The sequence below is a fragment of the Quercus robur genome, chromosome 4 (genome assembly GCF_932294415.1).
Source record: "Quercus robur chromosome 4, dhQueRobu3.1, whole genome shotgun sequence".
NCBI lineage: Eukaryota > Viridiplantae > Streptophyta > Magnoliopsida > Fagales > Fagaceae > Quercus > Quercus robur.
In genome coordinates, this window is record NC_065537.1 from 2,556,858 (window position 1) to 2,575,515 (window position 18,658).

An 18,658-nucleotide genomic window follows, 5' to 3' on the forward strand; every position below is an offset into this window, starting at 1 on the left:
ACCAATACATAGAGAGCAACTCATTGCATAAACAAAGTAATCTTTTTTTTTTGTTTATTTTATTTTGTCCTTTTAGTTTCAGTGCCAAATAAGTGTTGTTCTCCCAGAGAAATGAAATCCCGCGATGGTGAAAATCATATGTAAGAAATCTGATTAGCGAAGCTATATATTGAACCCTCAATAACGACTTGCATTGGTTTTATGAGGAACAACTCTTCACAAAGATCTCTCTCTCCATGAAGAGGCACAATGCTCTCTCTAAATAGGGTACAAGGTCCTGACCTCAATTCATTCCAATACCCCCCAAATTTTCCAAATGAACGAAGTTATGAAACCATAGCTAGGTACTGCCCTTCACAATTATTATTATTATTTTTTTATATGTGTTCAATTTTTTTCAATAATTTACGGACTCAAAAATTCTTTATTGAACACATTTATCCTAACGTATCCCATAAATAAATAATAAAAAAATTCTTATATGTACTATGTAGCATTAAAGATATATGATAGTATATTTCCACTATATTATCCTAATATTTACAACAAATGTGACAAGTTATATGTTGTTGAGAGAGGAAGGAGGTCTCCTCCCGTAAAAGGAATAATTTCAACTGACACATTATGGGATTCTAAAAAATAAAATAAAATAAAATAAATGCTACAAGATATCATGTATCGTTTTGTTTTTTTTTTTTTTCATAGTAAACCTTGCCGACTAATAATGAAAGGAAAAATGATATGTGACAAGGTGCAATTTGAAGTGAATAAAATAGAACACCTGCAAGAAATTATTCCCTCCTATGGAAGGAGTCCTCTTTTCTCTCACAAGAAGTGTGGGTCTTTGCATGGGACACATGGTAGGATTCACACCCCCCCCCCCCCCCCCTCCATGATAGGAGGAGGATTCTTCTTATAAAAGCGAATAATTTTGAGATAGAAAATTTTCTATACCTTAAATATTGGTTGTTATTGAATGGAAACCTTTGTTCTACTTTTCAGGTTCCGCTTTATGCGCCACCAACTGCAATATGTCATGTCTCTGATTTGTTTCCATTTTAAGCTTTAATTATTTTATAATGGAAGAAAAAAATGTAATACGTTGTGATTGGTGGATATAAAATGGAACACTCAAAATGATACAAAAGATTTTTTTTTTTTTTTTGAGTAAACAATAATATTTATTAGAATATACACAAAAATAGTAATATTAGTATTTTTAACCGGATTTATAATACATTATTTAATTAGAGTACAACTACAAAAGGACTCAACCTTTGTTAGACTGGAGTTATAAAAGAGTTTATTTGGTTGCCATTATTGCCTTACAAAATAATTTTTTTTTTTGTCCCATTTTGTACACAATAATTTATATTCCATCAATTACAACCTTCCACACAATACATTTATATTTCTATTAAATAGAAAAAATTTAATATGAAAAAAAAATTGAGACACATGAAATACTATGATTGGATTGGAGGAGCATAAAAGTGGAACATTTACGGTAGGCCAAATAACACTTTACCTAAAGTGGCATTTGGGTAACTACACAGGTAGAAATGTATTTTAACGGAATGCATTCTTGTAAATACGTTCTAAAATGTAAAGTCTATTATGAGAAATATATTTTTCCTTTGGTATACTTTTTTTTTTTTTTTTTTTTTTTGAGAATCTCCTATCTTATACCTAAATTTACTGAAATATAATTATGTTAAATTTAATTGAGTTTGGTTTTTAAATCTTTCATAGTGCAAATTTTTGCCAATCCAGGAAATATTCTTAGATGGGTATAGTTTTATTTTTGCAATAAATATTTAAATTTACATGCATATATAGTCATAGCTTCCGTGGCCCTTCAGTTAAAGTTAAATGGATTAACAGGACCCGTTGGCTTGGCCCAAAATCACAACTGAAAGCTGAGCTACTTAACCAACCAAGAAGTGATTATTTTGAGAAATTTACTGCTACGTACTATTGATCCAAAAATTTAAGCTATGGAGTGTTGTCTTGTGGAAAACAGTCCCGCTAGAAATTCAAATCGGAACATATATAAGATATGAGAAAGATGCTTATGGTGTTGTCAAGATGCATACAGGTCATGGTAAGGAATATGTCATGATGAGCAAATAGAATGGCTTAGAGTGAACCTCAACATTATCCACGACAAGGAATAAAACATGATGAGCCTATAATGTGACTAGTAGCAAGAGTGAGAGAATAAAGGGAGTTAACATGGTTCAGCCTTAAAGGTTTACATTCACAATAGAATATTAATAATACTATCAAATTCAATGTATTGCAATAAACTCGTGGAAGGATATTTATAAATGGTATAATGGAGTATTTTAGGTCAAACTCTCAAGAATATCATAATAGATAGGATTATGATTATTTTCCTTACACTCTAAATAAGATTAGATACAATTAATGAAATTGGAATAAAGTTATAGAAGAGTTTTAAGCCTTTAACCAATAATTCAGTATTCATATCTTTAACATGATCGAATGGTTATGGTGCCTTAAGGAAAAAAAAAAAAAAAAAAAAAATCTTTATCTTTATCTTTTTTTTTTTTTTTTCAAAATTCATTTTTCTTTTTTCATTCAATTACTTTTCAATGTCTTCTTTTTTTGGAAAAAAAAATGGTGAGAATTGATAAAAGAGAATTTTTAGTGTGTTACAGAGTATATGTCTACTAGATTTTTATTGGTTAATGAAAGCTCGAATTTGTGTAAAAACACAAGAGTTGTTTAGAGCCCCAAAATAAAATTACGACTCAGTTGATTTTACTCTAACTTAAACTAAGTGCGGAATAGAGTAAATGCGAGCGAATAAACAAAATAACTACTCTAAGCCATATTCATCAAATCACAACAGTAAAATGAAAGCTAAAAGAGTAGGGAAGAAGAATACAAATACAAGATAACACGCCAATGTGTTATCGAAGAGGAAATCGAAGAACTCGGCGAAAAACCTCTCCGCCGCCCTCCAAGTGGTAAATTGATCCACTAGATAATAAGTTGGAGTACATGAATAACAAAAGACCCTCAAAGTTTAGTCTATCCCATGTATTTGAGCCCTCCAAACTTCTGCTACCAACTGACTTCGTCAAGGCTTGTCTTCTTTAGCTCTCTGAATCATGCAATTCAGCTCGATTGCATCCACCAAACAAATGGCTTCTTTCAATGCTTCCCAGCAGCACCAAAACCTTACTTTACACTCAGAATGGGTGTGGTGAGTGTTTAGGCTATCAACATATCAAGGATTTGGAAATGGAGAGGTAGGAGTTGAGAAAAACCACAATGGATTGTGTAGAGGATTGTAGGTATAATAATCTCTAACTCTCAAAGGTTGTGGCTAGGGTTTTCTCTCTAAAAAGCACTATTCCAATATGTGGGTAATATGGGTATATATAGTGTGTGTAGAGACCTGGTGTATCAAATATGACAAATTGGCAAAACAAAATGTTTCGCAGGTATCTCGCGAGAAGGCCTTACTTGCGAGACACTGCGAAAACTTCTTTGCTCTTCATTTTGCCTTGAGTTTTCACACTCTCTCTCACACACAACCCTTACAAAGAAATTCCACATAAAATACAGGGTACATAAGATTGAACATAATTACAATCAAATTTGACACGGAATTAAAGCCAACACAAAATAGTTGTAAATCACAACTTTACAGTTAAAATACATTATTTGCCTGTAAACATTAGTGGATGAGTGATTTTTAGTTCCCAAAATTTTAAGGATCAATTTTCATCCCTAACAAACTTAACTTTATCACTTTTACTTCCTATTGTGTCTAATGGAGTGATTATCTGTCAATTTTTAGTTAGGCCACATCCTTGTTGGAATTGAGATATTCATATATGTTAACTAAAGGAACAAAAGTGATCACTTTTAAGTTTTTTTGCTGGCTAAAAGTGACTTTTAATCTTCATAGATTAAAATTACCCATGGACTAGAGTTTAGGAACCACTTGTGTATTTTTTTTTCTTCCGTATTTTCCCTCGAAAAGAGATAGAGAGAGAGTATAAAAAGAAAAAAGTTTTAGTAAAAACAAGGGTTTTGTTGTTTATGTTATTGTTTTAGTAGTGGAAAATATAAAGAAACAATGTATACATGTAAAATAGGCCGTGTCTCCATGTTGTTATACATTTATATGTACTGTAAGATAAGTTCACTCAATTATGCTATCCTTACGCTCTTGTCCATCAATCGTGTTACAAAGATTTTTTTCCCTTGTCTCTGGCAAAATGATAGCAAAAAACCCACATAATAATATTGTCAATCCAACAATCCCAAATGATAGGAACTCATTTCTCCTCCCTGTTGAAGTCAATATTGGAGCAAACACTGAACCAAATGCAAAACCTTGCCTAGCAAGTGATGTGGTCAAGTTCCTCACACTTGTTGGATACAACTCAATTGTAAAATTCATCAACACCTTGTATGCCAAACATGAGCAAAAGAAGGATGCCAGTTCTAGCCAAATCTGCATGCCTTCTCTACCACTGCCTATAACAACACATATTATACTGCATATGCCACTTATTATACAAAAGGAAAACAATGAGACTTTACTTTTCCACCTTGCTATAAAGAACAAGGTTAGTAAATTTGTAGGTAATAATAATGAGGCAATAAATATGACACTCAAATAGACGTTGAAACACAAATTTCCCTCCCCAAATAACATGCCAAAGAATGCCACTCCAATGCCAAAACCGAGTACCATAGTTGCCAATATCCGTTGCAAAGCCCATCTTCTCTTAGATAGTTCAATTAATTTGCCAGGATTGGCCTTTGATATTCCCTGCCTATGGTGAATGCTGGATAGGTATGAGCCTAGACTCCTGCCTTTTATACATGAAATACTTTTCAATACTGCTATGGCTTCTGTGTCACGCCCTTGCATAAAAAGCCATCTAGAATACTCATACAAAAAGAAATATGCTATAATACAATACAAGATTGATGGAATGGAAGTCCAAAGATAAATTATTCTCCATGAAGAACCTCTGCTCAAATAGGCTATAGCTGGTAAGCCTAATAACCCGAGTGGAAACAAAAACAATGTTGTCGTCCCTATTTGGACACGCAATTGTTTTCCTACTCTCTCAGTTAACAAAACCAGAGAGCATGTTAGAATTGATGCACAACCAAACCTGCTTACGAGTCTCAAGCTCGAGTACATCCAAACATTCGTCGAGAAAGCTGTGATAAGTGATGCAAAAGACATTATTAGACATGAAAGGTAAAGCAAGTTCTTCCTACCAAGACATAAGTCACCAAGTGTAGCAAGAATGAATCCACCAATAAGGTTGCCTATGAGGAATGAGGAAGCAGGAAGGGTTGTGATGAACGAAGTAGCACATTGGAGACTCCATTCTGATATGATTTTATTGTGAGAAGGTGCATCCCAAGACCAAGAACTTTTTGGGAGTTGGCAAATATTGGAGCTTGAGTTGCATGCTGTATCAAAGGTAGTGCAATGCCATTTTGGTTGAGCATCAGTATAGATGCTGATGAATGTTTGTTATGCATCAAAGAACGATCGCACTGATACGAGGATGGCTTGCATGAACTGAGACCACCCAAAACCTCCAATAATTTGTTCAATTGTTTCATCTAGAGACAAGGAATGACTTGAATGATCCTTGGAGTCTCTTGCTCAGTTGAGTCAGAACTTGCAAGGTTCTGGCTTGTAGTTGATATTGCCACATTGGAATGGTGCTAAAGCTTTGATGACTGGCTTGGAGAACTATAATTTATGTACTGAAATTCTTGTGCCCTTTAACATGTATTAGGAAACATCTAAATACTTCTTGTTTTCACATTTATTTTATTGATTGGTTGTTGGGTCATACCTCCATGAGTAATTAAATAGTTAAATTTTGAAAGTTCAATTAATATATAAAACACTATGAACGTTTAGACTCCCAATATACAAATTACCAATTCAAGCTTAAAGTCAAACAATTAATGTGCGGAATATAAACATAAGCTTAAAACAAAATTAATAAACAATGTAAACCAAATAAAATCACATCCACAGCAGAAATTAGATGGAAAAGATTAAGGAAAGAGAGATGCAAACACAAGAACAATACTCGATGTGTTATCAAAGAAAACCAAAGCCCTTGGTGTAAAACCTCTCCGTCGCCCTCCAAGCGGTAAACAATCCACTAAAGAATGTAGTTGGGATACATGAACAGCAGAAGACCCTCCAAGCCTAATCTACCTAACGTACCTAAGCCTTCTAAGCTCCTACTCCAACGAGGTTACGCCGAACCTATTTCTTCTTTAACTTACCGGATTCCGCTACTTAACCATAGCATCAACCAATATGAAATTAGTCCCTTCTTAACTACTTCCCAAACACCAAATGGCCTTCTCACAAATATTGGTATGGTGAGAAAATGTTTTGGTAATGTGTCTCTCAAGGATTTGACAATGGAGAGGAAGAGAGTAGAGAAATTTGAAGAGTCTCTATGTGAAGATTGTGGATGAATCAATCTTATTTTTCTCTAGGGTTTCTCTCTCAAAATTCTCTCTGGAAGCTCTCTGAATATCGTGGGTATAAGGGTATATATATGGTAGGGTGAGAAGGAATATAAAAAGTCAGTTTTTCCCAAACAAGGTGGTCTGGCGACTTGACCTTGCGACTGGGCTGAGTCGCGAGCTCAAACCGCGAGCTAACGGCCTGGCCAGCCTGGGACTTTTGTCCTGTAGTGCAACAGCTGGCATGACTCTTCAGCTCCCCTGCATGCTCCACAAGTGTGCCAACTTTGGCGACTTGCCAGTCGCGAGTCACCCGCGAGTCTCTGCATCCTTGCACAATCTTGATCATTTCTTCACACTCTCTCACTCACTACCCTTACATGATTCCCACCTAAATACAGGGTTACTAATTGCTAAAATACAAGCAAATTTGACACGGAATAAAGCCAACAAGATGATTGATAAAATTCAACCTTACAAATTTTGATCTGGAATGTTATGTAAAGGTCATATTCTCAAATAGGTTGTTCGGCAAATAGTGCACAAGATTCAAATAACATTAAAGACAAAATAAATAGTAAGCATTCATTGATATAATACAAGAATTTACATAGTTTGGTAATATAGTTGCATCCACAAATGATGACAAGGACAAATTTTCACTTTTAAAATAAAGATATTACAATGGTGGCATAAAGACTTTCTCTCTAAATGCAAACCCCAAAAAAATATTATTACCCCTCTCTCTCTCTCTCTCTCTCTTAAAATCACAAGACAAAGAAGCTACTTTTTCTTCTAGTTTATGTGGCTGCATCTCTCACACACTCTTACACAACCACCTTAGGTTAGGAAAAATAATGAAATTGGTGCACCACAATGAGATCTTCTAAAAACACACACACATATTGTCATGCCCCAAACCCCAAAGGGTACAAAGCATGAGAAAGACATCTCAAAGTACCTGTAGATTTTCCTCCCAATATCAAGAATTATCATGATAATTCCATTGAATATACTCTCAAAACAAGTCAGAGCTCTAAGCAATAATTACAAGGACCACTGGCCATAAAAGAATAGAGGTCTGAATAAATAATTATATAACATCAATTTGTCCCATCAGTGGGAATAAACTCACAACCACTATAATATACAAAAAAATGTGTCAAGCCTATTCTAAGATGTACATCATTTAATATCTCTATTACAAAAATTCAGCCTCCATCAGTAGTTAGTCTAACTACTGTTAGCCACCAAAAAGCTGTCTCAAAAGATTGTTGCCTACTCTTAAAAATTTATAAAATAATGGAATGAGACAAAGCCTAGTAAGTAGCATAATTAATGGGGGTGGCGGAAATGCAAGTTCCATTTTTAATAATAGTAATATGATATGACAAGAATGATTGAATAATGAAACACAAAGTTTCTCAAAGTAAATACTTTGAAACTATATACTAGAATCTGTGAGCACCAACAATATAATTTCCAAAATCATAATATCTAACATAAGGTAAATTATCATAAATATACCACACTACCATATAGACTGGTCAGGGGATCCACCAATTCACAACTAGTATGATATTGTCCTCTCAAGTATGCAGACTCTTGGCCCCATGGACAGCAGCCTCACCCATACCCTCGAGGTTTTTCTCTCCCCCCATGGGCAACAAAGAGAGCGTGTCAAATAGGACCTCTCTTGCATGTGTTCTCTTGGCCCCAAAGGCAATAGCCTCACCCACACATAATCAAGGAACCTCTTCCCCTCATGGGCAGCAGGGAAGAATGCATCATCCAAAGTGAAAGGGTATTGACCTGGATTTGATTCCATTGTCACAAAGACTACGGAGACCAAATCGGGTGATCACCAGGAAATCACACATAGCACGGTGTCAAAACCACATAAAGCTCACAGGTTACATTACTTTGAAACACATAGTTTATATCCAAATAGTTTTAGAAAAACCTTAAATAATTTAACTTCCCCAAAGTTTGTAAGGTTTTCAACTTCATTCTTAACAAAAGATTTTCTATCAATTTCCCACATAACAAGACAAGATAAGTATCTTTAAATTTTCTAATATACCATGAATTCCAAGATTTCCTTATCAAAGATTAAATAAAAGATGCTCATTTTTCTGTATCAAAAATTCATGCATTTCCCCAAATGCAATACCAAATATGATGCATTTTCATATGTAATCATACATATATTAAGGTTATGACACAATAGTTTTTAGGAAAATATAATTTTCATAGGTAGTTTCCAAAAGTGTGTCTAACCCAAAAACATCATTTATGCAACATGTTTATTTTTCAAAAATCCCATTACAAAGCTACTTACCTCGCAACTACAAAAGCCTAATTCTCCAAGCTCCAAGGAGATTAACTAGAACCTAAACAATTCAAGTAAACCTATCACAATAAGCATAGAGCTTGAAATTGTATCTAGCTACAATTTAGGAATTGCCAAATGAGCACTTAATTAAGCAAGCCTAGTATTTAACCTCATTAATAATAATATATTCCACTTCCATAGTTTCTCAACAAATTGATTCACAAGGCATAAACTCCAATTTATAAATTTAACCCATTTAATATCATCTCCAACACCATGACTAGCTTCCATAAAATTTACACTACATCATTAAGAAACCCATGAAAGCAAAATCAAAATATCCTCCAAGACAAGAAATTTAGGACTTCAACTAACTCCAAATAAATCCAATGACAATGAAAAAATTAGATTACCAACCATCACATGTTATAACTCAAAACCCCTAAATTTCCCACCATACATAAACCTTAAGTAGTCATCACTAGCACAAACCATATACCCACTCATCAAATAATTCCACCAATACAAAACTCATACCTACAAACACATAAATATCACTTTCAATACTCATAAATCACATGGGTATCATTATTAAAGCTTAGATAAAAATAACATCAAGCAAAAGTGTAAAACCCACCAAAGATTAGAGATTTTTACCTCAAAAAAGGATGTGAAGGTGTTTATAGGTTCTCAAAGAATTTTCCAGTGATCTCGCCGGAAAATGATGGTAGAAATGGTGGTGATGGTGGTGTGGAAGTACCGGTGAGAGAGGATAAAAGAGTAAAGAGGAGTGTATGAGAGAAAATGAAAAAATAGAAAAGCAGTGAAGTGAATGAGCTGGCCAAAGAGGGGAGATAAGGTGGAGTGAAATGTGTGATGGGAATGGGTGGGGTAGGTGGGGTAGTTGGGAGGCACATGTGACCCATAAAATCTGACTTCTCTCCCTTTTTTTTATTTTTTATTTTTCGTTGACTGGGACGTTACATTCTTCCCCTTTTATAAAAATTTCGTCCTCGAAATTTTATGTACCTTGATCTTGAAAAAGGCTTGGGTATCTCGACAACATATCATTCTCACGCTCTTAAGATGCCTCTTTCAGTGAAAGATTCTTCCAAAGCACCTTTACCCATGATATTGTTCGATTGCGTAGCACTTGCTCCTTACGATCCAAAATCTTTACCGGAACTTCTTCATATGATAAATCATCTCTAATCTGAAGAGGCTCATAGCTCAAAACATGTGAAGGCTCAAGGATGTATTTCCTTAGCATAGACTCATGGAAAACATTATGAATTCCAACAGGGCCGGTGGTAGGGCAATTCTATATGCAACTTCGCCCACTCTCTCCAAGACCTCAAAAGACCCTACAAACCTAGGGCTTAACTTACCTTTTTTGCCAAATCTCATTACACCTTTCATTGGTGCAACCCATAGGAAAACTTTATCTCCAATTTCAAGTTCTAAAGCCTTCCTTTTAATGTCATAATAACTCTTTTGTCTACTTTGGGCTGCTCGTAATCGATCACGAATCATATTTACCTTCTCACAAGTCCTCTGAATAATCTCTAGCCCCAAGATTTTTCATTCTCCAACCTCATCCCAACAGATTGGGGATCTACACTTTCTCCCATACAAAGCCTCATAAGGTGCTGCTTTAATACTTGAATGGTAACTATTACTATAAGCAAACTCCACCAAAGTTAAGTGACTAGCCCAACTCCCTTTAAAATCCAAAACACATGCTCTCAACACATCTTCTAGAGTTTGAATAGTCATTTCAAACTATCCATCTGTCTGAGGGTGGAAAGCTGTGCTAATATTCAATCTAGTACCCAAGGCCTTTTGCACACCACCCCAAAAATGAGAAGTAAACCTTGGATCTCTATCTAAAACAATAGAAGTAGATACTCCATGAAGCCTCACAATCTCATCACCATAGAGCTAAGCTAACTGATCAAGGGAGTAGTTCATTTGAATAGGGAGAAAACGAGCTGATTTTGTCATTCTATCAACAATCACCCAAATAGCATCATGACCCTTAGGAGACCTTGGCAATCCTGAAACCAAATCCATAGTAATTTTCTCCCACTTCCATTGGGGAATAGGAAATGGTTACAACAAACTCGAGGGTCATTGGTGCAACACCTTAACCTGCTGACAAGTCAAACATTGCTCTACAAAGTGGGCAATCTCCCTTTTCATATTATTCCACCAAAAGTTTTCACGAAGATCATGGTACATCTTTGTACTACCCGGATGTATTGTATATGGGGAGTAGTGAGCCTCCTCTAGAATCTCCTTTTTAATCAATGGATCATTTGGCACACGAAGTCTACTCCCAAATCTCAAAACTCCATCCTTAGAGATAGAAAATTCAGATTTCTTTCCACTACGCACCTTATCCATAATTTTCTTTAAATGTGGGTCATCGGCCTGTGACAGTTTTATTCTTTCCACCAAAGTTGGTTGAACACTCAAACTAGCCAGGTAGGCCTCAAAATGGCCAATAACAACCTCAATCTCCATCCTTTCACGATCTCGAATAATTTCCTTTCAAGTGGTTAGCAAAACAGCAGAAAAACTTGAAGGCTTTCTACTAAGAGCATCAGCTACAACATTAACCTTACCAGGATGATAGTTAATAGAGCAATCATAATCCCTAACCAATTCAAACCATCTCCGTTGCCTTATATTTAACTCCTTTTGGGTAAAGAAATACTTTAAACTTTTATGATCAGTGAAAATCTCGCATATTTCCCCATACAAGTAATGTCTCCAAATTTTCAAAGCAAAAACAACTGCAGCCAACTCCAAGTCATGAGTGGGGTAATTTTTCTCATAATTTTTTTAACTGACGAGAGGCATAAGCCACAATCTTCTAATTTTGCATCAACAAACAACCCAGTCCCTTATGAGAAGCATTACTATAAATGACAAAACCCCCTGTACCTGAAGGGATAATTAACACTAGAGTTGTGACCACTCTCCTCTTTAGCTCTTCGAAGCTTTTCTCACATTCTTAGTTCCACTCGAATTTAACATTCTTCCGAGTTAATTGTGTCAAAGGAGCTGTAATACGGGAAAATCCCTCAACAAATCTTCTATAGTAACCAGCAAGGCCTAAGAAACTTCTAACTTCACTTGCATTTGTGGGCCTATCCTAATTAACCACCGCTTCTATCTTATTAGGATCTACTGTAATTCCATCCTTAGATATCACATGACCTAAGAACACTACTTGATTCAACCAAAATTCACAATTCTTCAGCTTAGCATACATCTTCCTTTCTCTTAGAATCTGTAAAACAATCCTCAAGTGTTCTTTATGCTCTTCTTGACTCTTAGAATAAATCAAAATATCATCAATGAACACAATGACAAATCGATCCAAGTACTCATGAAATACCCTATTCATCAAATCCATAAAACAGCAAGGGCATTAGTTAATCCAAACGACATCACCAAAAATTCATAATGACCATATCTAGTCCGAAAGGCCGTCTTTGGAATAACCTCACCCTTAATCTTCAACCGATGGTAACCAAAACGAAGATCAATCTTAGAAAAGACTTGTGCTCCTTGCAATTGATCAAATAGGTCATCGATACGAGGCAAAGGAGATTTATTCTTAATGGTGACTCTATTAAGCTCACGGTAATCAATACATAACTTCATAGAACAATCCTTTTTCTTGACAAATAAAATTGGAGCTCCCCAGGTAAGGCACTAGGGCGAATAAACCCCTTGTCCAGCAATTCTACCAATTGCTCCTTAAGTTCTTTCAACTTTATGCGTGCCATTCTATATGGTGCCTTAGAAATAGGTGCAATACTTGGAAGGAGATCAATAGAGAACTCGATCTCATGATCTGGGGGAAAACTAGGTAGGTCATTAGGAAAAACATCCGAAATTTCCCTCACAATGGGAATGTCTCCTATCTCCAATTCTCTACTTTGTAAATCCACTACACTAGCAAGGAATCCTTGGCATCCCTTTCTAAGCAAGCGGTTTGCTTGTATGCATGATATCACATGAGGTATAAAAGGCAAACATGAAGCCTTAAATAAAAATTTTGATTCACCTGGAGGCCTAAACACCACCTCTTTCTCAAAGCAATGCACACTAGCACAATAAGAAGCCAACCAATCCATGCCCAAAATGACATCAAAATCATGCATATCTAACAACACCAAATCAGCGAATAACTCTCTATCCTCAATACAAATAATACAAGACTTAAGCACAAGATTAGTCATTAAAGTAATTTTTTAGTTTCCATGACATGTTGATCATATTTAGGTTTTAGGGGTATTTTGGAAATTTTTAGGTTTTGGGGTATTTTGGTCATTTTTTTAGGTGTAGGGGTATTTTGGTAATTTTTAGGTTTCAGGGGTATTTCAGTCATTTTTTAGGTTTCGTGGATATTTCGATTATTTTTTAGGTTTAGGGGTATTTTGGTAAATTTTTAGGTTTTAGGGATATTTTGGACATTTTTTAACTTTTAGAGGTATTTTGGTCATTTTAAGGTTTCGATGATATTTTGGTTATTTTTTAGGTTTAGGAAGGTATTTTCATAATTTTTTAGTTTCTGAGATAGTTTGGTCATTTTTAGGTTTTAGGGTTGTTTTGGTAATTTTATGTTTTGGAGTATTTCGGTCATTTTTTTTAAGTTTAGGGGGGGATTTTGGTAATTTAAAGGTTTTGGAGATATTTCAATAATTTTTTAGGTTTGGGGGTATTTTGGTAATTTTCTAGGTTTCAGGGATATTTTGTTTCTCTTTTAAGTTTTAGGGGTATTTTGGTAATTTTCAAGGTTTCAGGGGTATTTCGGTCATTTTGTAGGTTTAAGGTGCATTTCGGCAATTTTAGAGGACTTTAGGAGTACTTTGGTCATTTTCAAATTTTAGGGGCAATTTTATAATTTTGATTATTGGGTAATTGGCTGGATTGGGGTTTACCCATAATAATTTGGTTGAGTTAGGTTTGGGTTAGATTTAATTAGTTAAATGGGTATTAATGGGAAAATGGGTAATATTGAAACCCTACCAGAAAAATTTGGATAATATCCAAACCCTATCCAATTACCTTCTACCTCTAATGCACGTATACTCCATTTTTTGTCCACATACCCATATCTAATATGTATCATACCGAAGACCTCTAAGATACTTGGCCGATCAATTTTTTATTTATTTTTTATTTTTAAAGTGCCAATACATCTAGGATGCATCTCTAATATGACTTAGATACCACTGTAACCCAATCTCGATAGTGAGAGATAGCCCAAACTTGAAAGAATTTTTATTTATATGCTTTATAGATTGGTTTCAATATTGAATACTTATTTAATTATATTTTAGGATACATTGCAAATTACACCTCTAAAATTTGGGAGTGATTGGATTTTTTATATCCTCAAGTTTCAGAATTTGGATTTTATCTCTTGTAATTTGGTGATATTTGGATTTTACACCCTGAGGTTTCAGAATTTGGACTTTATCCCTTATATGTTAGAAGTGTTTGGATTTTACTTCCTAAAGTTTTGAGGTGTTTGGATTTTACACCCTAAAGTTTCAAAATTTGGGGGTGTAAAATGTAAAAACCCCCAAACTTTAAGGGGTAAAATTCAAGTTCTGAAACGTCAGGGTATAAAATCTAAACACCCCAAATTTTAAGGGGTAAAATCCAAATTCTTAAATTTCAATGTGTAAAATCCAATCACCTCCAAACTTTAGGAGTGTAATTTGCAATTTATCCTATATTTTATATACTCTTTTGGATCTTGGTTTATATTCTACACAACATTTAATGTTCATAGATTCACTTTATATCCATTATTTTTTTAAAAATTGATATGTGCTTAACAATATATTAAAAATAAATGCTTAGCAATATATAAAATATATATTTAATAAGTAATTAATACACGTATCCTTGATGTATCGTATCTTAAGATTTTCAAGAAACGTTGTATCTCCGTATCTGTATCCATACCGATATCCATATCCGTACCCATGCAATTTAGCCCTCTACCCATTAAGAATTGGATATTATACAAAATATTTGAATCAGGTAGAGTTGGATATCCGTTACTCAATATGAATGGCCATCCCTACTTACTGAAATTTTTGAAAAAAGAAAAAAAAAAGTGCGGTACTAAATTTTTTTGATTTCTTTTTGCGCAGTGCCAAAATTTTGGCGCGCACTAAATATTTTTTAGTACCCAACATTTTTTCCATTTTTTAAATTTGTGTAAAACAAAACCCTATTACTTTCCCTCTTTCTCCTCTCCTCTCAGCCTCCCACAAAGACTTGTATGCTCTCTCTCTCTCTCATGAAAATTGATCAAGGGGATCTTGTGGTACGGGGATGTCACGATAGAGAGGTTGAGGTTGGGAATGAGATTATGAAGAAAAGGTCGGGTCTGGGTTCCAATTCCAAGATCAGTCCCCTAACCTTGAAGCGGATAAATAGGCATGGGAATGAGAACAGAACAAATCAACAATAAATTGTCTGTGGTGGTTAATGAAAATTTTGTTTTGGTGTTTTTTAATTGGTTAAGGGCATGTTTAGATGTCATGTTATGAAATTAAGAGGATCAATTGTGTTTTATGTAGAAATATATATAAATATATATGTGTGTGTGTTGTTGAAATGAAAATGGGAGCTATGTAACAGATAGGTGGTAAAGTTTTGAAACAGTTCAGTTGAAAATTTATTTTGGAAGTGTTATAGATTTTAATCTGGTCTATGTTCCTTTTACTTCAAACACACTGCCAAAAAATGAAGTTAAAAATTTCATATTGTTTGACGTAATTCTATTGGGATTTTGGAAAGAGCAAAATTGTGATGCTCTCCTCTCTCTGGGTGTAGTAGCTAAGTATTGATTAAAACTTTAAAGATTTTTTTTTTTTTTTTGGCTTTGATTGTTTATGTAGGGTTTAGAGGCTGACCAAAATGATAGAGAAAGTTGCAACTGGGATCCTCTCTGGGGTTGTCAAAGTCTCTGGATTTTTAACAGGCTCAGTGGCAAATTCAAGAGTGGGCAAGAAGTTTTTTGGCCTCCTACCAAGGGAGATTGTGCTTGCTTCCCTAGATGGATTTAGTATGTTGATCATCTCAAGCCCTTGCGTTATATATTATAATATATTAGCATATATTTCTTTTCTGAATGGCTATGTTTACTCTATCAAACAACTTCCAATCCAAAAGTTCATAAATAGATGCATTATAAAATCTATGAAGTTAATGTGGGTTTTGCTTCACCTTGCTTCCTATTTGATTACCACAAAATAGCAGTGGCACACATGATTTGTGTGGAAAGGGAATTTATTTTGTAACTGAAGGAAAGTGGAAATAGGGCTGTTCAAGGTAGATTTGAGAAAAAAGGAGGATGACAGGTCATTTTATTTCAATTCTAGAGGATTTAAATGTGTGTTCTGATTTTGTATCTCCTCTTATGGTTCACGTGAATTGAGCGGATAGTACTGGCTTTTGGCTCTTCTGTTCATGGCTTGTCATTGCTTTGATAGACTTCATTAAATATTCTTGTTGTACTTTAGTTCCTGGCTGGAACTATGTTCTCACTGTGTTGCCAAAAAATATCTGTTTAATTGAATCAATCATCCATGACATAAGGTTGGTGGGATGGCTTTACATTACTTTAAGGTGATGGGTTAATGGTAAATAGGATAGGGGCTGTTTAAATGGCTTTAGATATTCTCATTTTGTTGCCAAACAATACTCGTTGAATTGAATCCTACATGAATTAAGGTGGGTGGGTTGGCTTTTGATTCCTTAAAGGTGATGGGTTATTGCTAGAATAGGAAAGGAGTTATTTAGATGTTGTATGCACAAGAATGGTTTTGGACAGAAAACTATTAATCACCATCTGAGAAATTAAGGTTAAGAGCTGGTGTAAAGGTAGAATATGATGTGCACGGGGTTCAATTAACGTTGAGGTTTTTGGTTTTGGATATGTTAAATTAATCTTTCAAAAATTAAGAGGTAGTTATGTAATATGATAAAGTTGAAAATAATTGTTAATGGACAACAATATAATAATATTGTAGTCAGAGATTTTTTTTTTTTTTTTTTTTAATTTTTATAGGGATGAGGTTATGAGTTAGGTGTGGTGAAGAGGGTTGGTTGGGGCTGAGGGTAAAATTGGGTTTGACTATTTGAGTGCCCAAGCTAGAAAGGTTTAGAGTTTCTCTCTCATTTTGCTTCACAATGTTTGAATTCTTTAAGGTATTTTCTTAAGGATATATTTAAATGCATATTAGTTTTCTTTTTCATAAGGTTCAGAGAAAAGTATTTTTTTTTTTCAACCCAATATGGATGTTTAAGGGGAGATTTTTAAATCTAACTTGGTCATGGACTAGATTTGTGCAGCCTTGGTCCCAGTAGGATAGCAGGTAGTGTCACATTTAACTAGTCCCTATATCCTTTACTATTCTATTCCACCTTTGGTCTTGATATCCCTTTCCTCTCTCTAGATTGTCTTTCATTTTGAGTGTTGTATATTCTAAGGCAGGTGGAGAAGATAGATGAGCTCCAAGATACAAACTTAAGGCAGAGGAAGAAGATAGATGAGCTCATGGATGCAAAAATAAGGTAGGAGGAGAAATTAGACTTGCAAAATACTCAAATAGCTGGCATCATAAAATTTTTGAGGAGCAAGGGTTTCAATGACATTTGTGGTAGTGGGAGGAGCTCATCTACTAACTAGAGCACACCTTGGTTAGTATTTTATTTTTTTGCCTAATAAGCAATGGCTAGGTTTTTTGTTTATGGTAGTGGCTGGGTTTTTGTGTTAATAGTGGTGGCTGTGTTTTTTGTTAAATGGTGGTGGTGGGTTTTTTTGTTAAATGGTGGTGGCTGTGGTTTTGTTTAATGGTGGTGGTGGGTTTTTGTTTTTGGTGGTGGCTGGGTTTTGTTTAAATGGTGGTGGCTAGTTTTTTTTTTTTAATAGTGTTGGCTGGATTTTTTATTTGTTGTGGTGGTTGGGTTTGTGTTTATGATGGTGGCTGGGTTTTTGTTTTGGATTTCACTTTATTTGTTTTGTTTTAAATTGAGATTTTTCAGCATTCTTTATGATTTCTCCATGGTTTGTAATGTGGGTTTGGTTTTTATTTGATGAGAATGTTGTGGGTTTTCTTTCTTTGATAGTTTGGCTTCATATGATGTTGTATTATGATTATTTTGTCTAGTTTTTTATTGGGTATTCTGTGGACATTTTTTGCATTCTTACTAATAATAATCTTTATTTGTTGTAGTACATCTTATCAGGGATATAGGTTTTCAGTCTAGTTTGTTATTGATGATATTATCCTTTATACTTATGCAGATATGGGATTGGTGGCAAAAAGATAGCTTTTGTGGGACTACTTGAATTCAAAAATATTTTCTATAAAGTTTGGAAGCTAAGACATCATTTGTATATTAATGGTTGTAATTACTTTGTGAACATCTTTATTGCATTTTAGATTGCAATGATGTTTTTTTTTTTTTTTTTGATTTGGTTAGAAATGAATGGATTTTTTTTCTTTTTCTTTTACAGATTTGGTTAGAAATGAATAGGTTAATGTAATGGCAAGTAAATGTAAAGAATATTAATAAAAAAATAAAATTGGGGAAGATAATTTTCGTCGCCATATCTGACTATAGCAGAAATTAAATTGTCACTTGATCTATTGAAATTAAAATAAAAAAAAATCGGTGACGCAAAACTTCGTCACCTAGGCTATGTTTGGTTCATGTAAAATATTTTCCGGAAAATAAATATTTTTTAGAAATGCTATTTTCGGGAAAGGA

The 18,658-nt window shown here is 34.4% G+C and overlaps 2 long non-coding RNA genes across 3 annotated transcripts; one reads left to right on the plus strand and one right to left on the minus strand.

The window, feature by feature from the left end:
* Window positions 1-7,956: 7,956 nt before the first annotated feature.
* LOC126724339 (uncharacterized) lies at window positions 7,957-9,650 on the minus strand. The gene is made up of 2 exons (XR_007654936.1): window positions 9,500-9,650; window positions 7,957-8,346 (listed from the first exon to the last, which is right to left on the minus strand). It is a non-coding gene; the product is annotated as an uncharacterized LOC126724339 (long non-coding RNA).
* A 6,134-nt stretch (window positions 9,651-15,784) lies between these two features.
* Window positions 15,785-18,354, plus strand: LOC126720338 (uncharacterized). Of its 2 annotated transcripts, XR_007653354.1 has the most exons (3): window positions 15,785-15,947; window positions 17,375-17,584; window positions 18,192-18,354. It is a non-coding gene; the product is annotated as an uncharacterized LOC126720338 (long non-coding RNA). The 2 variants fall into 2 exon arrangements; XR_007653353.1 differs by lacking the exon at window positions 15,785-15,947 and having other exon boundaries at window positions 16,987-17,584.
* The last annotated feature ends 304 nt before the right edge of the window (window positions 18,355-18,658 follow it).